The sequence below is a fragment of the Castanea sativa genome, chromosome 8, assembly GCF_040712315.1.
Source record: "Castanea sativa cultivar Marrone di Chiusa Pesio chromosome 8, ASM4071231v1".
Lineage (NCBI taxonomy): Eukaryota > Viridiplantae > Streptophyta > Magnoliopsida > Fagales > Fagaceae > Castanea > Castanea sativa.
This window is the reverse complement of record NC_134020.1, coordinates 42,321,794-42,340,472: the sequence shown is the minus strand read 5'-3', so window position 1 is coordinate 42,340,472 and position 18,679 is coordinate 42,321,794. Positions and strand designations below refer to the sequence as shown.

Below are 18,679 nucleotides of genomic sequence, written 5' to 3'. Positions count from 1 at the left end.
CTCTTAACCACCACACCCCAGAAACATTTATACTTGTGGAATGACTATTGCACTAAGGGTGCGTGGTGGTTAAGTTTATTATTATTAAGTTTGTACGTAGAACTTTCTTTAGAGAGTTTCAACCTATGGCGTTCGCTCCCAATAATATTGTGTATATATATATATATATATAGAGAGAGAGAGAGAGAGAGAGAGAGAGAGAGAGAGAGTTGAGTTCAAGTTACACTTAGTGTAACTTTAAGTAACGTTACACCACTCAATATTTTTTAATTGGATGCAAATTTTAATAAATCTACCGTTAGATTACATTATCTTTGTATATTCTCCATGCTTGCAAAATTTTAAGGTGATCAAAAATCAATAGTCATGCCATCTATCAATTGCATAAATTCGAGTTTTCGTAGTTTAAAATAATGTAGAAAAGATGAGTTTATGAATCGAATGGTAAATAATATCTAATTGGTATGAAAATTGGCATGCATGTTTAGAACATATAGAATATGAAATCCAACGGTGGAATTTTCAAAATATAAATTCATTAACAAGTTATTGGATAGTGTAACATTGCTTAAAGTTACACAAAGTGTAACTTGAACTCAACTATATATATATATATTCTACTCTAGTATAAATTTATTATCTTTGCCCATAGGAAAAGACACTCCATGAGGTTCTAACTAAGATACATCTGTTGCTGGTTGTACACTATATATAGTATTAAACATTTATTATGATTTGCTTAACATGGCCTTCTCTGCCAAGTTTGTTCATATTAAACACTATAAATCCCCACCTTTCTTTCTTTTGATACATTACAAAATACAATGGCACCAACTTTCATTCAAATCTCTCTCTCTTTTCTCTTGCTTCTTCTCACTTCACCATCTCATGTGCAACATATGCAAACAGCCACCTTCACTTCTCTCCAAAACAGCAAGCAGAAAAGCTCATAAAAAGCCTCAACTTATTCCCTAAAGACTCCATTAACATTGCCACACATGACCCTTCATTTGTTGCCCCAAAGATTGTAGAAAAATCGTTTAGTTTTCCTTCTCTGAATTATTCTGGCCTTTCTGTTGAAGATCTTGGTCACCATGCTGGTTATTGTAGTCTTCCACATTCCAAAGCAGCAAGGTAGGCCTCAAAATGTTGACCATATAAATCAATTCCTTGGCTTTTAAGTGGTTTGATTGTTATTATACTGCGATTTGTAATTTTTTTAATGATTTCGTAGAGTTATTTACGTGTTTAATATATGTAGGTTGTTTTATTTGTTCTTCGAATCAAGGAACAACAAGAAAGACCCTGTTGTCATATGGTTGACTGGAGGGCCAGGGTGTAGCAGTGAATTGGCACTGTTCTATGAAAATGGTCCTTTCCACATTGCAAGCAACTTGTCTCTAGTATGGAATGACTATGGCTGGGACATGGTATACATTAACTGTTAGAGATATATTAGCCCATTAGAATAAGCCCAAGCCTAATTCTACTTTGTGTGCAAGCCAAGTTTCCTACTTGTACTAGAAGTCTATTAGTTTAGGGTTTAGTCTACTATATATACATATGTTATGGTTCATTGTAACATAGGATTTGTTCTACACTCTAATATATTATTGATGTAGCCCTTTAGGGTTTTCTCCGTGGATGTAGGCCGTTAGGCTGAACCACGTAATCCTCTTGTGTTATTGTGTTCTATACTTTATGCTTTCGCTTCCGCATCCATAATAGCACATTCAACATGGTGTATCAATACTAATATTTAACATTAACCATATAATTCATTAAGCTAGAAAATCAGCTAGTATTTTCTATTGCAGCGTAAAATAGTATCTGCATTTTGCATAATCTCCTTACAAGTTACAAGAATCTCTTAGACTCATACCCTGAAATGTTCCTTGATAGATTTTTCGGAAGTAAACTACAATATTATTGAAATGTTTTTAAGAATTCAGGCCATAGTGGGAGGAAAAAAGAAAGAAATGATCTCTAGCTCTAAAGTATTAAGTACCTAACTCTAAAGTATTAAGTACCTAACACTATTATTTTAGTTAAAACAAATTCCAAGCAGCAAAAGGATAGAAAAAAAGTTTACCTCCAAAAAAATCAGGTGAAAGTATGATAATTGATAAAATCATACATGTGTACTTTTTGTCACATGACTTAATTAATGAGTCATATGACTTATTCAAATAATATACGTGAATAGTTTTATAAGTCGACATGTACTATGGTGAAGAAAAACTATCCCAAAAGGATTATTCTTAAAAAAATTGAATTGTTCCTCTTTTAAAAAAGAAATTATAGGCCAATTATATATGTGTGTGTTGGGGGGCGGGGGGGCTAAAATCTGAAGACCCTGGTTGATGGGTTGGGTTTATATCCGAAACAATTAATTTGTAGAGATGGGTTTATAGAGCCAATAGTTGAGTCTAAGTTAGTATTTCCCCACAGAGAATTGAAGATATAGTACCATAAGTAAAATTTGTAAAATATGTTAAGACTTGGATCTTATTACTTCTTCCTCGGAATTACCCCATGGAATGTTTACACTTAGATGAAAATATAGGATTAGGATATTCTCATTCTCAATACTAAAAGTGTTCTCTTTCTCTTTTTTTTTACCTGATCCCTGTACATGGGAGATCTCTTCCTATTGACAGTTCTAATGAGTCAACCATGGCCGTCCACCTGGGGGTGGATGATTCTTCATGCAAGATACTTGTCCCATCATTTTCCTCTCATTCTTTTGAGGTTGTCATAAGCAGGTAATAGGCTGTTGTGGCACTGTTCAGGTGTCATTCAACTATTAATGCAATATGCTTAGTTGTTGCAAAGCATTTAATATGGAAGGGACGGTTGCTTCATCAGGAAGCTTCCTCTAATTCTTGTTTGGGCTAGTTATTGTTACCTTTCTTGGACCAACACGTTTGACTTGGTATAACTGCTCTTCAACCGCGTTGGTCCATTCTTTCCTCAATTTCCTCCTCAAACCAAATGCGTCTTCAGATGACCTTTTCCCTCTATCTATTTGAGTCCACATTATCCATTTGAACATCTGGGTGGACCCTTTTAAATTCCGGCCTAGGCCCAACTTGCTCTAACTCTCCTTGGCCCCCACAAGAAATTTTATATATATATATATATATATATATACACACACACTAGCCTCTAAGCACGCGTTCACGCGCTTGCTCAGAGACTCTTCTATTTTTTTGGAAACATGTTAATAATTTGCATCCATTATAATTTTGGATTACTATATTTTCCCATCACAAAATTTGATACTTAAATTTTGTGCTTTTTTTAATAGCAATTCAAACACAAACTCTCACTAACATATTTTCAAAAGTTTTCCCTTTTTTTTTTATATAGAAATTCAAACACAAACAAAACTTGAGGATAATTCAGTAAAAATATATCATTAACTCCCACATAAAACTAAACTATTCTTTTTTTCATCAAATCCTAAATTTCAACCTCTTTTATCTCTCCCTCTATTTTTTAAAAATTGCTGTTTTTTTTGAAATTGCTATTCCTTTAAAATTTCAATTCTCACATTTTTTTTTCTTCTAAATCTCTTCTTCCCTATTTGAAAAGTATATTTTCTATTTGAATTCGTTTACTTCTTGGTCCTTCCTTTCTTTTATTTTTCATTTTATTTTGTTAAACTCAAATACTCTTAATTGTTCGGTTACTTTTTTTTTAATCTTTTTTTTGGGGAAGTACGTTTTTTTTTGAACCATTTAGGGAAGTATGTTGGGTTACTTTAAAGAAAAGAAAGAAAAAAACGTCAAAAAAAAAATTCTCCTCTCAAAATCTCGATTTTTTTAAATCTCAAACAAAAATAATTGAATTTAAACAAAGTGATAAACATCAATTTTTTATTGATAAACTTCTCAAATTCAAATCCTTTAAAAAGAGTTTGTGTTTGAGTGAAAAGTTTGAAAATATCCACACACAAAAGGAAAAGATAAGTAAAAAAAAAAAAAATCTGATACACATAGAAAAGTATATTTTCTATTTGAATTCGGTTACTTCTTGGTCCTTCCTTTATTTATTTATTTATTTATTTTTAAACTCAAATACTCTTAATTGTTCGATTACTCTTTTTTTTTTTTTTTTTTTTTAATTTAGATAAGTATGTTGGGTTACTTTGAAGAAAAGAAAGAAAGAAAAAATTCTCCTCTCAAAATAACGATTTTTAAATATAAAAAAAAATCTCAAACAAAAACAATTGAAAATTTTTTTTGCAAGCAAACAAAAATAATTGAATTTAAAACAAAGTGATAAACATCAATTCGTTATTGATAAACTTCTAGATTCAAAATCTTTAAAAAGAGTTTGTGTTTGACTGAAAAGTTTGAAAATATCCACATACAAAAGGAAAAGATAAGCAAAAAAAAAAAAACTAATACACGTAGATACAAATGACAAAGGTATACAACAAACACTCAAATAGAGTTTTATGCCAAAGTGATTCCTTTTGGGCTTTATTATACGTATAGACAACTTCAAAGAAAAAAGAGTTTGTGTCAGTTAAAACTTAAAATTGAAAAGTTTGAAAATATCCACACAAAAAAAAAAAAAAGAAAAAAAAAAGGAAAAGATAAGGAAAAAAGAAAAGAAAAAGAAAAACAGATGCACGTTGGTGCAAAGGAACAAAAATGAAGAAGGAAAATATAAGGAAAAGAAAAAAAGATTTTGAGGCATGTGATATTGAAGTCAATCACAGGTAATAAGCAATAGTCAAATACCATTGAATCCCTATAAAAATCTCATTCACCCACAGGTAAGTACAACTCAAATTCTAAATCATTGGTAGCCATGGAAGGTAAGAACTCAAACAATAGTCAATGATGAAGAAAAGAAAGAACAACTTGCAATTTAGATTAGAGATACAGAAGATAGAACTTGAAAAGCCATTTAAATTGTGTAAATTATGTTGAATTGTTTAGAACCCAAATTTGAAAATAGAAGAAGAAGAAAGAAGAGGACTTACCATTGAGACTGAATTTGTTTAATTTGAAGAAGAGTAAGAGTAGATGTTATTGGATTGTAAACTGCCAAAGCGTACGTGAGTTTGTGGGTTATTAAAGTAAAAAAGTTTTATTTTACATATTTATCTCTGTTAGTTAAAAACTTATAAGTATATGATATAGGGGTATTTTAGAACTATGAAAATTAAGAATCCAAACAGGGGAAGCCCCTTAAATAATAGTATAGATTAAAGAGAGAGGATCACATGCAAATTAGCCTAGGTAGAGGCCATTAGCAATTGCTAGTTGATACTACATGTTAATAGCAGAACTATGATAAAAATAATGAACATGCTGAACATCTATACAGTCAACTTTGTACATGGCAGAACGTTGTGTTAAACCTTTCCTGCTTTACAAACTTTTCAAGCTACACGATATCTTTTTACCACCTACTAATCAATAAAACTTTTACTGTCTTTTGTCAGGCATCAAACCTTCTGTACGTGGACCAGCCTGTTGGAACGGGATTCAGCTACACTACTGATGAGAGTGATATTTGCCATGATGAAGAAGGTGTTAGCAATGACTTGTATGACTTTTTGCAGGTATGCTTTCTTTCCCATGTGCATTTGTGTGTTTCCATGAAAAAAGAAATAGGAATCATGCATTCTTGCTTGGTTACATGTGATTGGAATTTGTCAGGATAGGATTCTGAGGTTAAGATTCACAAACTTTTCTAAATTATTTCAGGCATTTTTCAAGGAGCATCCTCAATTTGCTATAAATGACTTCTACATAACAGGGGAATCGTATGCTGGGCACTACATTCCCGCATTTGCTACTCGCATTAACCAAGGAAACAAAGCAAAGGAAGGCATTCATATAAAATTGAAGGTAGCTCTTAGATTTAATCAGAGTTATTTGCTTTAGTCCCACTTTATCAGATATTTAATTAACTCATATGCCTCAACAGGGATTTGCTATTGGAAATGGGCTAACCAATCCTGAAATCCAGTACAATGCATACACTGACTATGCTCTGGAAATGAATTTAATTAATTATACTGATTACAATAATCTTAACTTGAACGTTACACAATGTGAACAGGAAGCAAAAAAGTGTGGTAATTTTTCTAATTCTTAATTTCAAATTACTTTTCATTCTTATTGCCTTATAGATACAATCATATGATTCTCAAAGATTACTGATTTCTGCAACTTTTAAGATCTAGAAGCAGATTAATTAGTTTGCAACTACTCTATCATTATCCAATTGATCAATCATATGGAACTGCATTGTCAGGCACTAACGGCGGAAATGCTTGTAATACTTCATTTTACACTTGCACAGCGATACTCGATCAGATTGTAACACTGAACCCTGGTATAAATGTAAGAAATTAAAACAACTATCATTTTGTAGTTATTATGAAGGCATTACATTATGAAGAAAAATGGTAGTTTCGACTTTGATGAAAAACTTGTTATAAATTTGATTTGCAGTACTATGACATTAGAAAGAAATGCATTGGAGACCTGTGTTATGATTTATCGAACATTGAGACATTCCTGAACAAGGAGTCAGTTAGGGATGCGCTAGGGGTTGGGGACAGAGAATTCGTTTCATGTAGTAGTGATGTATATTATGCCATGCAGAATGACTGGATGAGGAATCTTGAAGTAGGTATTCCTGCTCTTCTGGAGGATGGAATCAAGGTGCTTGTGTATGCTGGGGAGTATGACCTCATATGCAATTGGCTGGGTAAGCTTCTTTGGCTCAACAGAAGTTGGAACTTGAATTAAACACCTCAAAGAATTTAGAGTTTTTTTTTCTTAGTATATCTTATTGATTCCTTTCTCTCTCGGCAGGGAATTCAAGGTGGGTTCAAGCCATGGAATGGTCAGGACAGAAACAGTATGGGGCATCCCCAACTGTTCCATTTGTAGTTGATGGTGCAGTAGCAGGATTGCTAAAGAGCCATGGGCCTCTCAATTTCCTCAAGCTCTCTCTCTCTCTCTCTCTCTGACTTTGTGTCCTGATTTGCCAAACTTGGTTCCATGTCACAACACATAGGTCCATGATGCTGGTCATTTGGTTCCAGCGGATCAGCCTAACGTTTCACTACAGATGCTGAGAAGGTGGATGAAAGGGAAATTAACCAAGTCTGAGGCAAAGGATAGTAATGTGAGAAATGGCGGGAAAAAAATAAAGTCTTAAAAAGTTAGAAATAAAAGCTAAAAGCTTATGTCAAACCTACCCTAAGTCTTTCTTTTTTCGTTCTCTCCTATTAATTAGAGTTTAGTTATGCCCTCTTGTTCTTGTATCCGATCTTATTGATCATTGTAATTTGAGTTCTTGATTCATGCTACTGTAACACGTTTCCAATGTGCTTGGTTGGCTTTTTTCTTAATAAAAATCCTTACACTACATTTAAAATTTATAAAATAAAAAATGAACCTGGCATACTCTCTTTGAGCATGTACCTATATTTATGGATTTCAGGAATGGTGTCAGGGTAGGACTAGTCATGATATGTTTGTCGTCCCGTGACTTCATGGTTTTTGTTTTCAACTCCTCAAAACATTTTATTGCTAGAATGAAGCATAAATATTATTTTGCATTTTTTTTAGAATACTAAGTATCTTTAATACACACGTTAATCATCATATACTATAAATAATACATTAATTTGTGCTTAGATACTGTTGTATTCATATTTCATAGTTATGAGTTATGACATAATGGGCGCAGTTTGCACAACATTGATAACTGTCGTCCTCAACAATAACGCTTGATTGATTTGTGAGATCATTACGTGGCTATAAAATAAGAGCTTGGAAATTCTGGTGTTATTGGAAGACACAGAGAGTCTGTAACATTATAGCAGAAGTTCAGTCACAATTGATCAAAATTATTAGACAAATAATAGATAATGCCAAGAGAAAGCCCTTGATTCCAGATCGGTATTTTGAACAAAAAACTTTGCAACCGAAACAAGAAGCACCCAAAATTTTCAAAACCCAAAGAATACAAAACCAGAAATTGAACACAATTAAAACAAACGCAGAAAATTAACACAAAACATTGGTCACAATAATAAGATCGGAGGAACAAAAACCACCACTCCCAATACTTCAAAACCCTCATCACCAAACCCACACTTCTTCAATCGCCAAACCCACTTTGAAACCCAAAACCCAACCACCATATTTCTATATCACTCCCCATTTGGGTTTCGAATTTTCAATGACTGAGACTTCGAAGTTCTAAAGATGAAAATACCTGGTCTTCTGAAATAAGGACAACGTTTTGCAATGGCCAAAAAACCTAGAAAGTGCTTGACATTCATGAATTTCTCAACTGAAAACATACGCTGCTGAGCTGTGAGCATAAACTGCTGAATTGGATGCAACCTCGTTAATAGTGAGACCTTTGCATGATTTATACCCGAACATGGCAAGTAATCATCGGAAAGAAAGATCCTAAATATCCCAAATAATCAAATGACATTAGATTTGGAGCTTCAATCTCGGCCTTCACAAGTGTGTCACAATCAAGTAACTGAAAAATCTTAAGCTCTAGGTTTTGAATTTTCTGGATTTGTGTACTTGTCTAATCTTCTTCAAAGATGACGCTAGATCTCAATTTATATGATTTTTGGTTTTTATTTATGTTTTTATTTATTTTTCTTTATTTAGTTAAAATTGATAAATTAATTTTTTATATTTAAAGGATGACTTGGCAAATGATGCACTCTATTTACCACGTAGATTATTTTCATTAGTGAGATGACGATAATGACTAAAATGAGATCGCTTTTAGATTTTAAGGACTAAATGCAAAAAAATTAAAAAGTAGAAACTAAAATGGAAATAGGGTCAAAATGTAGGAACCAAAAAGTTTTTTTTTTGCCTCATTCTCAAAAAAAAGAATAAGACATTTTTTCCTTAAAAAAATGCAAGTTCTCAATTTATATGAACTAGTAAGTTACCCGTGCGATCCACGAATGATGTTGTAATATTTTATGTAAGATGGTTTTAGAAAATGTTGCATAATTATAATAGCATAATTGTTATAGAAATTTATTAGTAATGAGTTCATCATTAAAAGCAACAATTATAAATTGCACACTCATATCCATTATAATTATTCAGTTGAAGTAATGAGAAAAAAAAAAACTTTAGAGGGATATAATAGAATAAAAGTTGATATAAAATATGTCTTTCTCTTTTTCATTAATTCTAAAACAAAATATACATCTCAAACACCCACAGTTAATCACATCATTTACAAAATTCACAAATCCACAACATCTAACATTAACATAAAAATTGTAATTGTCGTTGCTACTCAATATAAAATGCAAGTCCCCCTTCCTTGGTTGTAGCCACCCCATACAGGTTAGGATTAGATGAGACACAATGTTAGAGCTAGATAGGTGTAGTTAAAAGATTGAAGGAAAATGACATTGTTTTTGGTCTGTGTGTATTTGACGTAGGATGTCATGAAGGGTTATAGGTAGGTAAATATAAAGGGGTAGAAGTGCAAGAAGTAAAAATGATGAATTAAAATGCAAATTAAAGAGCGTTGTGTGTATGTGTAAAGGATGGAAAGTCTTGAAACTTTGAACCAAATGATACAAAGAAATTTTTTTTTTTTAATTAGAAAAGTTTTGAAGCATTGAATCAAATGGAACAAAAAATCAATATTTATGGCATGTTTGAATGGAGGGAGGAAGGAGGGGGAGTGGAGGAGAGTAGAGTAGAGTAGAGTAGAGTTGGCTAAAAATAAGCTAATTTTGTACTAAATCTACTCTACTCCCTCTCCCTTCCCCTCAATCCAAACAGATCATTAATTTATTCTTATCTTGGATGTGGAACTTGAGAAAATATCAATTCTCTTTATATAGAATGCGCCGCTTGGCAGAACTTCAAACTCTTTCATATGACGTCTATTTTAAATATTTTGTAAGAAATTATCTTATAACTCATTGGATTCATCAATACTATAATTCTTAGTTACAATAGTCATAGTTTATGTACAAAATTTGCCAGTATAAGTGTAAAATAATAGACAAATGAAATCTTATTATCTTTGAAACCAAATCTACTAAGTTTGTCAGTAAAAGTGTAAAAATCTATGGACTTTGTAGAGATTTAAAATTTCCAAACACCAATTCTCATCACAGGCAAACCAAATCGTAACCAAACCAGCAAAAGGATATTAGTCACAAACCATAGATATTGACATATGATAGTTGATGAAGAACATAAAAATGAAAGATATAAAAGAAAAGATTGACTTCAAAGAGAAAATTCAATTGTGATGATACTTAGGCAATTTTGGTGAAGGAGTAGAGAGAGAATAATTGGACCTGGATATGCTTGAATTCCTCGCTATTGCCCTTGTTATGGGATTTCATAAGTCACTTCCATTTATATATATATATGTGTGTGTGTGTGTGTGTGTGTAATTCAACAAAACACCCAACATGGCTAAATTGTAAACTATATAGTAGATTTAGGAAAATTTTAATGCCAAATTTTATGGAAAGCAGTTACTTTTTTCTTTTCTTATAATTTTTTTTAAAAATATATCATAAACCAAAGCCCTTAAGGCATTTGTTAACATTGAAGATTTTGTTTGCTGCCAAAAATTCCCACGCCAACCAAGGAAAATTCTAGAGCATGGGCTTGGGCTTTACAACAAAATATCATGGGCTTAAATTTTAAAACATACCCAACAAAATATCATGGAGTTGTAGGAGAGTATTAGGATATTCTCTCTCCATTTGTTCTTAATATAGAGGCAGACCATTATACAAAGAAGATTTACATTTTATGAATTTTAAGATGAGCTTATCTAATTTCACTGTAATTGGCAGAGCCTTCTGGTCTCTCCTCTCATCTTCATAAACGGTAGATGTTAAGGGAAACTTAATGATAGTAGCTCAACAACATTCTTTCCATTGTTACAATTCCACCTTCTTTCTATTTTTCAGTTTTTATTTCATGACTCAAATCATTTCCATCCCTCCCTTGTCTGCGTTTCTGTGTGTGTGTGTGTGTGTGTTTTGGAGTAACAATTTTACAGTTAACATGATGGGTTGGGCAGCAAAGGGGAAAATTGACTCCTCCCCCCTCCTCACTCCTTTTCTATTATTGACATTTCCTTCTCAGAACACTACTCATTTAAATAAATATGTACAGGGGTAGTGTTATGGAGTTGTGAGTGCATTTGAATTCTCTTCAAAATCAACTAAAGTCCGTAGCCTCCAATATTTCTGTTCCTAGAATTAATTTGTTAAATCTTAAATCTTGTGTGCCATTCGGTGTGCAGCCTTGTTAACTTCACACCTGACGTGCTTAGATTTCCATGATCGTAAATATGATGTAGCATGCTTTGCATCATCATTGAGATTTCTGAGAGCATTTTATAACCGTGGAAGTGGAAGAGTTGAGAGAACTAAAAAACGTTTTAGAATGGGGAAGTGGAAGAGTTGAGAGAAAAGTAGAGTAGCAGTGTTAAATGATGAGATGGAAGTAGGAAAAAAGACAAAAACAAAAAACTAAATGGCTAAGTTACCAAAGAAGGGTGCCACTTGGCAGAACCTCATGCTCTCTCACTTGACGTCTCTGCTTTTATATATATACAAATTTCCGGCCATGGTTCTAGTCATTGAATTACTCTGGCATCTACATTAACTAAAACTCAGTTGAATATGAAATATTGTCTTTGATTTTAATTTGTACAAAGACTAGATTTCATTAGAGGAGAGAAAATTGTAGTTTTATCATATATATATTTGTATCTCGTTATGATTTACATCCCAAAGATGAGGTCTCATACATTAGAAATAAATTTGATTACAAACTCATCAACAATCCCAGTCTAGAATCCTGTGAGAAATAGCCATTGAGTAAATCTTGCTTGAACAAAGTTTCTCTCCAAACTAGTTGGAGAAAACCCTTCAAACTTTTCATATATCTTTATATTGAATGTAAATTTTGAAAATCTAACCGTTAAATTATATGATTTTATTATATCATTCATGCTCACAAAGTTTCAAGAAGATCAAAGATCAATTGCTCATCAAACAAATGTTAAAATTTTAAATTTTTGTGATCTAAAATTATGTATAAAAATAAGTTTATTAATCAAATAGTAAATAACATCCAATTTGAGTGAAATTTGATATACATGTTAAGTATATAAGAAACATGAAATTTAATGATTAGAGTTTCAAATTTCATACCCAAAAATAAGATATATGAGAAGTTTAAAGAGTTTCTCTCAAAAAAAGTTTGGAGAGAAACTTTGTTCATCTTGCTTCTTCTTTTTTAGCATTTGTTTTTCTTAAATCCCTCTAACACTGAGACAAGGCATCTAAACCAGTCCTCCCAAGTATAAGAAGAAATGAAAGAATCCTTCAACCTTAGGTAACATAGAAGTCCTAGTGAGAGGGAAAATGTTTCTCTCCATACTAGTTTAATTTGGAGAGAAACCCTTCAAGCTCTTCTTATATCATTGTATTGGATATAAATTTTGAAAATCTAACAGTTGCATTTTTTATTATATCTTTCATGCTTCCAAAATTTCAAGAAGATCAAAGATCAATAGCTATGTTGTCAATCAAATATTTAAATTTCAAGTTTTTATGGTATTAAATTATGCATAAAATAAAAATTTATTGATTGTATAGTAAATAACATCCTATTCAAACAATATTTAATTGTGTGTTAAGAATATAAAGAAAATGCAATCCGACAGTTAAATTTTTTAAATTCACATCTAATATAAAGATATAAGAAAATTTTGAATGACATATGATTTAAACAATATTTGACTGCATGTTCAGAACATAAAAAATATTCAATCCAACAGTTAAATTTTTATAACTCACATCTAATATAAAGATATAGGAAAAGTTTGAAGGATTCTTTCCAGATAGTTTAGAGAGAAACCTTATCCCGGTGATAGATATAATAAAGAACATAAAGAACATGTATCCAACTGTTAAATTTTTAAAATTCATATCTAATATAAAGATATAGGAAAATTTTGAAGGATTTTTCTCCAAACTAATTTAGCGAGAAACTTTATCATAGTGATAGGAATACTAAACGAAAACAATTAATTAATAACCAACTCGTTTTCCAAATAATTCTTAATGTCTCAACTGTAGGCTAAAAACCTGTTCTCAATGGCATAACGGAAACAACTCACAAATGTTGTGCATTACCATTCTTTGGTTTGGACAGTCATTTTAAACATCTCTTCCTCAAGAATTTTACTCGCAGATATAGGTGCATAAAATATTCAATAAAAACAAGGACATTGGTCATGTTTGGAGCCCCAACTACCAAAAATATTTTACAAGATGGTTAGACATATGTTAAGGAGGTTAAATCTGATGGAGACTTTCATGCAAGATTAAACTTCTAAGGTGCACAATGCATTCTAGGGGATGATCACAGATCAATTTTTTTGAATAGAACAAAAGCACCTTAATCCCCAACTTTAGGGGACGACTATAGATTCTCAAAATACCAACTTGGTTCAACCACATGTATTTTTCTTTGCCACTCTACCCTATACATAATCAAACTCTTTATCACAATTTTGCTTGAATATGACGATTAAATATGTTCCATAAGAAAACTAAAAACTAGTTGTCCATGTCACCTCAACTAAGTAAACTTTTATTGCTAGAATGGAGTTTTCTAAGGAATAGTTCATAAAGATTATTTTAGACATATGAATGTTCAGTAAATACATGATAGGCCAAGAATGTATTAACCCCTTGTGATGAATTAATTGATTAAGTAGCCAAGTTTATTAATTAATCAAATTAACATGCAATATATGTGGTAGCACAAACAAATCACCAACTAAAATGAAATGTAGCGAAAAATAAAGTTAACAAGGTGATTTGTTTTCGAATGGGAAAAACCTCCAAAGCAAAAACCCCCACTGGTGATTTTAAGGTCATCACTCTTGAGAATTCACTATTATCACAACAAACGGTTACAAGTAAAGGAATCCATTTATCTTATACCAATCTACAATTGAACCCTTACCCCAATACCCAATTAGATTTGTTTTGTAGTGACAATCTCTCCTTTTAATGCACAGCTTCCCATATGTGACTAACCAATAGATGCGCAGATCCCAGTACCCAACTTAATCATTAACTTAAGAAGGATGTTGGCTACAAAGTTCTTCGATTCATCACACGGTGAAGATCACGAAGTTGCTTGGTCACAAAACCCTATGGTGTACAAACACAGCAGCTTCTTCAAGAGAAAGAAGAACTAGGGCAAACTAGGATTCCGATCACAATTTGCATGAACAACACTTCGCTTCACACTCGTGAAATTGTGCAACCTATGACGATCTTTAAAATAATCCTTATATATGATTAGGGTTGTGAGAAAAGAAAGCCCAAACACATACTCAAGAATTAGAATGAAATCAGAACTGAAAATCTGATTTTCGTAATTCTCGATAGATACCTTATCTGTTGAGAAGCTGTCGAGCATCGGGCTAAAACAATTTTTTAAATCTCGATAGATACTAGCTATCGAGATAGTTGTCGAGCTTTAAAAATCAACACTTCATCCTTAATTCTTGGACAAACTTGCATGGCTTTAACACTTGAACTTGAAACTTTGTTCCTTGAAGCATTAAACACATTCTAGATTTACTAAATTACAAGTAAAGCGCGTTTTGTCAAAGGATTAGCCAATTCTATATTGACATATGTTCCTAACATGAATCACATATGTCCTAACAATATACATTTACCATCATATGCTAATGCCATACACTAATTTAGCCAATAGATACTGTCATATATTATTATTCTGTTATGAAATATGCACAGTTGGCACAAAAGTGATCACGATTCTTTGATTTGTGAGATCATTGACTGGCTATTAACTAAGAGCTTGGAACTTCTAGCATCATGGGAAGACGCACAGAATCTGTAAGATCAACTTATAGCAGGACCTATTATAGAAACAACCTATTACAGATGTTTAGCTCCAATTTATTTAAAATTAAAAGAAAAATAATTTATGATGCCAAGAGAAAGCCATTGATTGAAAGGCACCATTATAAATTTGTATGCATTTAAAATATTCAAGTTCCCAACTTCCACGAATTAGGAAGAGAGGGTTGTGGTTATTGTCATTGATTCACATTGGCATGCATATACAATAACTAAAACTCAATTAAATATGAAATATGGTTTGTAATTGTTATTAAATGATTGCAAGTTGTTCAAAGACTGTATTTCTTTAGAGGGGCTAAAACTAAAAGCTTATCATAAATGTTTGTATCTCATCATAATTTACATCCCAAAGATAATTCTCATACATTAGAAACAAAATTGGTACCCACAAAACTCATCAACAATCTCAGTCTAGATACTTGTGAAATCAATCTGCTGAGTAAAGCTTGCTTTTATTTTTCTTAAATCCCTGTAACACTTAGACAACGCAATCAAAACCAGACCTCCCAACTATCAAAAGCAATGACGGAAGCCTTCTACCCTAGATTAGTACATATAGAAGTCCAAGTGATAGCACAATATATGAAAATAGTTAAAAACCAACTCGTTTTCCATATAATTCTCTTAATGACTCAATTTCTGGCTGAAACCCTATTCTCAAAGAAACAATGGAAACAACTTGTAGATGTTGTGCATTACCATTCTTTGGTTTGAACAGTGTCAATTTAAACATCTCTCCCTCAAGAATTCTACTAGCAAATACAACTACATAAAACATTCAAAAAAATCAGGAAATTGGTTGTGTTTGGTGTCCCAACTACCAAAAAGTTCTTCCAAGATGAGCAGGCATACATAAAAGAGGTTAAATCTCATGGAGACTTTCATGGAAGACTAAAGTTCTAAAGTGCACAAGGCATTCTAGGTGATGATCACAGATCAATTTGCTTGAATACAACAACATCTTGTTAGGACATATGTGATTAGATGTTAGGAACATATGTCAACATTGTATGTATTGGCTAATTCTTTGACAAAACGCATTTTACTTATAATTGGTTAGATCTAGGATGTGTTTAATACTTCAAGATACAAGATTTCAAGTTCAAGTATTAAAGTCATGCAAGTTTGTCCAAGAATCAAATGAGAAAGTGCTGGATTTTAAAGCTCAATAGCTAATATCTATCGAGGTTTAAAAGCTGCTAAAACCCGTGGCTTGACAGCTAGCTCGATAGATGGCTATCTATCGAGGTTTATGAAACTCAATTTTTCAGAACTGTTTTTCATCCAATCCGTGAGTATGTGTTTGGGCTTTCTTTGCTTACAACCTTAAACATATATAAGGATTATTTTAAGGGTTGTATTAAGTTGCATAGAAAAGAGCACAATTGCACAAGAGCATAATTCCTCAAGTGTGACCAAAAACCTAGTTTGCCCTAATTCTTAAAGAAGCTGTTGTGTTTTTACACCACAGGGTTTTGTGACCAAGCAACTTCGTGATCTTCATCGGTTGATGAACAAAAGAACTTTGCAGCCAACATCCTTCTTAAGTTGGTGATAAAGTCGCGTACAGGGATCCGCACATCTTTTGGTTAGTCACGTATTGGGAGTCGTGCAATACAATGAGAAATTGCCACTACAGAATAAGTCCAATTGAGTATTGGGATAAGGGTTCAACTGTAATTTGGTATAAGGTACTGAGATTCCTTTACTTGTAACCGCTTATTTTGGTAATAGTGTATTCTCGGGAATGGTGACTTTAAAATCATCTGGTGGGATTTTTGCCGTGTAGGTTTTCCCTATTCGTAAACAAATCACCGTGTCATTTAATTTATGCTGCATATTTAGTTATTTGGTAATTTATTTGTGTTGCTATGCTCATTGCATGTAATTGAACCTAATTAATTCATTTGACTAATTAATTGGTTAATTCATCACAAATGGTCAAGATATTTTTGGCCTATCACGTCTAAGTACGCACTAAGCCTACATCTCCTCACAAGTCAAAGGGAATGTTAAACCTACATTAGATTGCCACAGAAAAACTAGGAGAAGTAATTGGAATATGAACACCTTAAAAAAGACAAGGCTTTGTGGCAGCTTTAGAATCTCAACTTCCCTTCCGTTTCAACAGGCTATCTGCTGACACACAAGGCACTTATGGCAAAAAATACCAAAATAGAGAAAATGAAAAATACATAATATGAAGGACTTACACGTTTCACCATGATTATGGCTATCTATCGAGGTTTATGAAACTCAATTTTTCAGAACTGTTTTTCATCCAATCCGTATGTGTTTGGGTTTTCTTTTCTTACAACCTTAAACATATATAAGGATTATTTTAAGGGTCGTATCAAGTTGCACAGAAAAGAGCACAATTGCACAAGAGCATAATTCCTCAAGTGTGACCAAAAACCTAGTTCGCCCTAGTTCTTGAAGAAGTTGTTGTGTTTTTACGCCGTAGGGTTTTGTGACCAAGCAACTTCGTGATCTTCATCGGTTGATGAACAGAAGAACTTTGCAGCCAACATCCTTCTTAAGTTGGTGATAAAGTCGCGTACATGAATCCGCGCATCTTTTGGTTAGTCACATATTGGGAGTCGTGCAATACAATGAGAAATTGTCACTACAGAATAAGTCCAATTGAGTATTGGGATAAGGGTTCAACTGTAATTTGGTATAAGGTACTGAGATTCCTTTACTTGTAACCGCTTATTTTGGTAATAGTGGATTCTCGGGAATGGTGACCTTAAAATTGTCTGGTGGGGTTTTTGCCATGTAGGTTTTCCCTATTCGTAAACAAATCACCGTGTCATTTAATTTATGCTGCATATTTAGTTATTTGGTAATTTATTTGTGTTGCCACGCTCATTGCATGTAATTGAACCTAATTAATTGGTTAATTCATCACAAATGGTCAAGATATTTTTGGCCTATCACGTCTAAGTACGCACTAAGCCTACATCTCCTCACAAGTCAAAGGGAATGTTAAACCTACCATTAGATTGCCACAGAAAAACTAGGAGAAGTAATTGGAATATGAACACCTTAAAAAAGACAAGGCTTTGTGGCAGCTTTAGAATCTCAACTTCCCTTCCATTTCAACAGGCTATCTGCTGACACACAAGGCACTTATGGCAAAAAAGACCAAAATAGGGAAAATGAAAAATAAATAATATGAAGGACTTACATGTTTCACCATGATTTCACCTTCTAGCAACAGGCTATCGAGATATTTTATTCTCTGAAAATAAATATAATTCTCTCGAAACCACATTTCTAAAAAACGGGGAATTTTTCCAGGAAAGCATTATATTGATAAGGTATATTCTACCTAAACAGAAAAAACAGGAATTGGTTTGTGGGGTGGAGGTGACTTACAAGGACTCGGAAGAGGCGTTTGGAAGTAGAGGAGACAGAGATGAAGGAATTGAAGAGCAGAATTTGCAGAGAGAAATGGGATCGTTGTCAGGGAGAGTCCTCTCACAAACAAAGCAGATCCTGTAGCATAAGTTGGTGTAGTTTATGGCCAAGACTATGCACACTAGCGTTATTGGTTTCTCACTTTCCACTGCTTCTTTTTGAATCGTCCCCTCAACTCTTGAATGTTTGTTGAAACTTGAAATTATCACTTCTCAGCTTGCAGTCCATCTCGATAAAATCAAAATGTGGCATGGAGACATA

The 18,679-nt window shown here is 32.8% G+C and overlaps 1 pseudogene; it reads left to right on the top strand.

The window, feature by feature from the left end:
* The first annotated feature begins 824 nt into the window (after nucleotides 1–824).
* On the top strand, nucleotides 825–18,502 carry LOC142606353 (serine carboxypeptidase-like; annotated as a pseudogene).
* Nucleotides 18,503–18,679: the final 177 nt, after the last annotated feature.